Below are 6,232 nucleotides of genomic sequence, written 5' to 3' on the forward strand. Positions count from 1 at the left end.
CATATGATACTATACATACTTCTATTTGTCAGTTCTTTTCTCTGGAGGTGGATAGCATCTTTCTTCACAGGTCCTTTGTAGTTGATTTTAGCATTTATAATATTCTAAATGACTTAGTCACTCATAGTTGTTCTTAGAACACTGTTGCTGTTAGTGTGCTATATAATAAGTTCTCTCGGTTCTGCTCATTTCACTCTTCATTACTTCATGGAAGTCTTTCCATGTTTTTCTAAAATCAACCCACTCATTTCTTATAGCACAGTAGTATTCCATCACAATCATATCCCACAACTTGTATAAACATTTCTCAATTGATAGGCATTTCCACAATTTCCAGTTCTTTGCCACTCCAAAGAGAACTGCTATAAACATTTTAGAAAATATAGGTTCTTTTCCTTTTTCCCTGATCACCTTGGGAAACAGACCCAATGGTGGTATTTCTGGTCAGTACCGCTGGGTCAAAGGGTTGTAACAATGTTGCTAGCAGCTGCTGTAGGGGTCTAAGACCCAACAAGACCAGCAACAAGAGCTGCCAGCGCAGGTTCTTTGATTTGCTTTTTAAAGGAAAGCAACTCTAAGGGGTTAACAATCTCATTTTAATAAAACATACATATATAATTCACTTAGCTCAGAGGCAAAAGCCAGAATCCTGAACTTCAGAGAGAATACAAACAGAAATTAGAAACATACATTATATAGACGGAGCAAATAACACAAACCAGTCTATCCATAACAATACATAGTTACCAGAGAAGCACCAACATCTGGGTTTTAAAGCCAGAGGCTCTTAACAACAGCTGCCCAGTCGAATCACATGATACTCTTCCAGTGAGTTACAGCCCCAAACAAAATACTCACCTCTGAGTTTATATACCCTTTTTAGGGCCTGAAGGCTTCACATCTAATGAGCAAAAGGGTGTGGGCATGAGGCTTAGCACCTAGCAAGACTTAATCAAAGGCACTTGATTACTTTAGCATTCTAAAAGAGAAAACAGTAAAAAAAAAAAGTCCTATCTTAATTAATATTACAAGGGTATAGGCAATTTAATAACTCTTTGGGCTGATTCCAGATTTCTCTCCAAAATGGTTAGATCAGTTCATGGTTCCACCAATGGTCTATTAGTGTCCCAATTTTTCCACATCCCCTACAATATTTGTCATTTTCCTCTTCTATCAATTTAGCCAATCTGATAGATGTGAGATGAATTTCAAAATTGTCTTAATTGGCAATTTCTCTATGACTATATATATTTGTGATTTCTTCATTGAAAAATTGCCTGTTCGTATCATTTGACCATTTATCAATTGATATTCTTATAAAGTTTTCTATATATTTAAGATATGAGACCCTTGTTTGAGAAACTATCTATAAAAATACCCCCTCCCCCAATTTTCTACTTTTCTTCTAATTTTGGATACATTGGTTTTATTTGTACAAAATATTTTTAATTTAATGTAATCAAAATTATTCATTTTATAACTCCTAATGCTATATCTTCTTTATTCATAAACTTTTCCTGTCCAAAAGTTTGGTAGATAATATGTTCCATGTCCTTCTAATTTACCTATGTTATCTCTCTTTATATCCAGGTCATGTATCCATTCTGACTTTATCTTGGAAATGTTGTAAGATATTGGTTTATACCCAGTTTCTGCTAGATTGCTTTCCAGTTTTCCCAACAATTTTTTTAAATCAAATAATGTATTCTTATCCCCAGAGCTTAAATCTTTACATTTGTCAAACACAAGGTTACTATAATCATTTACTGCTGTGTATTGTATACTCTGTTCCACTGATCTACCTTTCTATTTCTTAACCGGTACTAGATAGTTACAATAATTATTACTTAAAATATAGTTTAAGATCTGGTACTGCTAAACCTCTTTCCTTTACATTTTTTCATTAACTCCTTTGATATTCTTGACCTTTTGTTCTTCCAAATGAATTTTATTATTTTTCTAATTCAATAAAATATTTTTTGGTATCTTAATTGAGATGGCATTGAATAAGCAGATCAGTTTAGGTAGAATTGTAATTTTTATTATATTGGCTCTACCCACCCATCAACAACTTTCTCCAATTATTTAAATCTGACTTTATTTGCATAAAAAAGGGTTTTATAATTATGTTCATGTAATTCCTGATTTGTCTTGGCAGCTATACTTTCAGGTATTTTATACCATCTACAATTATTTAAAATGGGGCATCTCTTAACTATCTCTTCTTGCAGGGTTTTGCTGGTGAAATATAGAAATGCTGATTTATGTGGGTTTATTTTGTATCCTGCTACTTTGCTAAAATCATTGTTTCAACTAACTTTTTAGTTAAATCTTTAGGATTTTCCAACTACATAACCATATGGTCTGCAAAAAGAGAGAGTTTTGTTACTTCATTGCCCATTCTGACTCCTTCAATTTCTTTTTCTTCTCTCAATGCTTTTGCTAGCATTTCTAAAACAATAATGAATAATACTGGTGATAATGGACATCCTTGTTTCACTTTTGATCTTATTGTGAAGTATTCTAGCTTATTCACCATTACAAATAATGAGTGTTGATGGTTTTAGGCAGGTGCTTGTTATCATTTTAAGGAAAAATCCATTTATGCCTATGTTTTCAAGTGTTTTTTTAATAGGAATGAGTGTTGTATTTTGTCAAAATCTTCTTCTGCACATATTGATATGTCATATGATTTTAGTTACTTTTGTAACTAAACCATCCCTGCATTCTTGGTATGGACCCCACTTGATCACAACATATAATCTTTCTGGTATATTGTTGTAGTCTCCTAACTAGTATTTTTAAGGGTTTTTGCATCCATATTCACTAATAAAATTGGTGCATAATTTTCTTTCTCAGTTTTTGGTCTTCCTGGTTAAGCATGAGCACCATATTTGTTTCATAAAAGGTGTTTGGTAGGATTCCTTCTTTGCCTATTAGTCTATATAATTTATTTAATATTAGAATTAGCTGATTTTTAAATTTTTGGTAGAATTCTCTTGTAAATCCATCTTGTCCTGATGCTTTTTTTCTTAGGAAGCTCATTTGTAGCCTGTTCAGTTTCTTTTAGTATAATAAGTTTATTTAGATATTCTATTTCCTTTTCTGTTAATCCAGGCAGTTTATATTTTTTGTAAGTATTCTTCCATTTCACTTAAATTGTTAAATTTCGTGGCATATACTGGGGCAAAATAACTCTTAATAATTGCTTTGATTTCATCTTCATTAGTGGTATATTCACCCTTTTCATTTTTTGATACTATCGATTTGGTTTTCTTCTCTCTTTTTAAAAATCATATTAACCAATGGTACATCTATTTTATTTTTTCATAAAACCAACTCTTACTTTTATTTATTAATTCAATGGCTCTCATTCATTCAATTTTATTGATCTTAATTTTAATTTTTAAGATTTCCAATTTGGTATCTAACTGAGGGTTTTTAATTTGTTCTTTTTCTAATTTTTTAAATTGCATACCCAATTCATTGGGCTGCTCTGTCTCTGTTGATACATGTATTTGGAGATATATATTTTCCTCTGATTACTGCTTTTGCTGCACTCCATAGGTTTTGGTATGTTGTTTCATTATTATAATTCTTCTTAATAAAATCACTTATTGTTTCTATGATTTATTCTTTAACCCACTCATTCTTTAAGATTAGTCTGTCTAGTCTCCAATTAATTTTTAACATGTATTTCTATGGTCCTTTATGTAATAGCAATGTTAATTGCAGCTGCTGTGGAGGTGTAAGGCCAATAACACCAGCACACAGGAAAGCTGCTAGCACAGGTTCTTTGATCTGCTTTTCTAAAGGAAAGCAACTTTAATGGGTTAACAGTCTTACTTTAATTAAACAGACATGTATCATTCTTAGTTTAGGGGAAAAAGTCAGCACCCTGAACTTCAGAGAAAATACAAACAGAAATTACAAGCAGAAATTATAAACAGAGAAAATAAACACAAATCAACAGACAGGGCTTCTAACTGTCTGACCAAGACAATACATATATAGTTACCAGAGAAAGAAGCACCAACATCTGGGTTTTTCAAAGCCAAGAGGCTCCTTAATGGCTACCCAGAGTCTCATCTGGCTACATCACTCTTCTCATGAGTAAGCCCCCAAAGCAAAATGCTAACCTTAGAGTGTATACACACTTCTTCAGGGTTATAGGGCATCACAACCCTTGTGACCCAGGGTCATGTGACTTAGGCTTTCTTGTGACTTAAGCAGGTCATCAAAGACTTGATTCAATCAAAGGCAAGACTCAATCAAAGGCACTTGATTGCCTTAGTGCTAAGAAGAACTAGAACTCCAAAAGAAAAAAAAACAGCAAAAAGTCCCACTTTGCTTGCCCTTATACCTTATTAAATATAATTTTTATTGAATTGTGATCTGAAAAGGACACGTTTAATTTTTCTGCATTTAACTATAAAGTTTTTATACCCTAATACAGGGTCAATTTTTGTGCATATACTAATGAGGAAAATGTATATTCCTTTCTATACCCATTCAGGCCTTTCTGGATATCTACTGTATCTATCTTATCTAAGATTCTATCAATCTCCATGACTTCTTTCTCATTTATTTTTCTGTTAGATTTATCTAGTTCTGATAGGGGAGGGTTGAAATCCTCACTCTTATAGTTTTACTATCTCTTTCCACATGTATTTCATTTCACTTTTCCTTTAAAAATATGACTGGTATAGCATTTAGTGCTATAGGCTTAGTACTGATATTACTTCATTATCTATAGTAATTTTATCCTAATGTAGTTTCCCTGTTTATCTTTTTGAATTAAATCAATTTAGGCATTAACTTTGTCTGGGATCATGATTTCTACTCCTTTTTTTTCATGTCAGCTGAAGCATAATAAGTTCTACTCCAGCCCTTCACTTTTACTCTGTGTATATCTCCCACTTTAAAATGTGTTTCTTATAAACAACATTTTATCAGAGTCTTGTTTTTCCCTCTGTTCTATTTTTCTCACTATTTATCCCTCTCTTCCTCTCTTTTTACTCTATCCCTCCTCAGATATCTAATTTACTTCTAACTACTGCCTCCCTAATCTGCATCCCTTATAAGAATCCCACCTTTATTCTCTTGCTCCTCCTATTCTTTGATTTGTACACCCTTCTAATAATCCCTCCCTTATCCTATCCCCTTGCCCTCCTATTTCTCTGTAAGTTAAGATAAGATGACTTTTAGACTCTTCTAGATGTACATGTTATTCCCTCTTTAACCCAGTTCTGATGAGAATAAGGTTCTAGCACTAGCAGCCCTCCCCGCTACACACCCTGCCTCCATTGTAATAGTTCTTCCATTCATACCTTGTTTATATGCGATAATAGCTTCATTTTACCTCTCCTTACTCAATTTGATTTTTTTTTGTCATCCCGTCATAATCATCTCAACCCCAAGATTTCTATCGATGAATGCTTTTTCAAACTACCCAAATAATGATACCATTCTTAAGATTTACCCATATGTGGAGCTGAAGGCAGCAGAGAGAACGGAGCTGCGAGTCCGGACAGCAGCGCGTGTTCCGAGCTCTCCGCCACGCCCTGCCCGCAGTAGCAGCAGAGCCAGACCGCCAGCGCTATGGCCGGTTGGAACGCCCATAACGACAACCTCGTGGCAGACGGAACCTGTCAGGACGCGGCCATAGTCGGCTCTAAGGTCTCTCCCTCGGTCTGGGCCGCCGTACCCGGGAAAACCTTCGCCAATATCACGCCAGCTGAAGTAGCCCTTTTTGGTTGGCAAAGATCGTTCGACTTTCTTCGTAAATGGGCTGACACTTGGGGGCCAGAAATGTTCAGTGATCAGGGTTTTGCTGCTGCTAGATGGAGAGTACACCATGGACCTTCGTACCAAGAGCACTGGGGGTGCCCCCACCTTCAATCTCACTGTTACCTTGACTGCCAAGACGCTAGTCCTGCTGATGGGGAAGAAAGGTATCCACCGGGGAATGATCAACAAGAAGTGTTATGAAATGACTTCCCACCTTCGACGCTCTCAATACTGACCCTCCCAATACTGACCCTCCCTGCCCCCTCTTCTTCCCCAAGGCTTCTGCACCATTTCCCTCACCATTGTTTTTTTTGGGCCATTCCCCCACCCACTTGTTGCTGACAAAACCACACCTGGGGGGGGGGCCAGGTTGGATGGACAGGCACCCCCCCCCCCCTTTCCTTTTGAACCTCCTTCCTGTGTGTAGTTGGGAAGTTTTTTT

The 6,232-nt window shown here is 35.6% G+C and overlaps 1 pseudogene; it reads left to right on the top strand.

Moving 5' to 3' along the window:
* Nucleotides 1-5,497: 5,497 nt before the first annotated feature.
* LOC118844717 lies at nucleotides 5,498-6,025 on the top strand (annotated as a pseudogene).
* Nucleotides 6,026-6,232: the final 207 nt, after the last annotated feature.

This window comes from Trichosurus vulpecula, chromosome 3 (genome assembly GCF_011100635.1).
Source record: "Trichosurus vulpecula isolate mTriVul1 chromosome 3, mTriVul1.pri, whole genome shotgun sequence".
NCBI classification, from domain to species: domain Eukaryota; kingdom Metazoa; phylum Chordata; class Mammalia; order Diprotodontia; family Phalangeridae; genus Trichosurus; species Trichosurus vulpecula.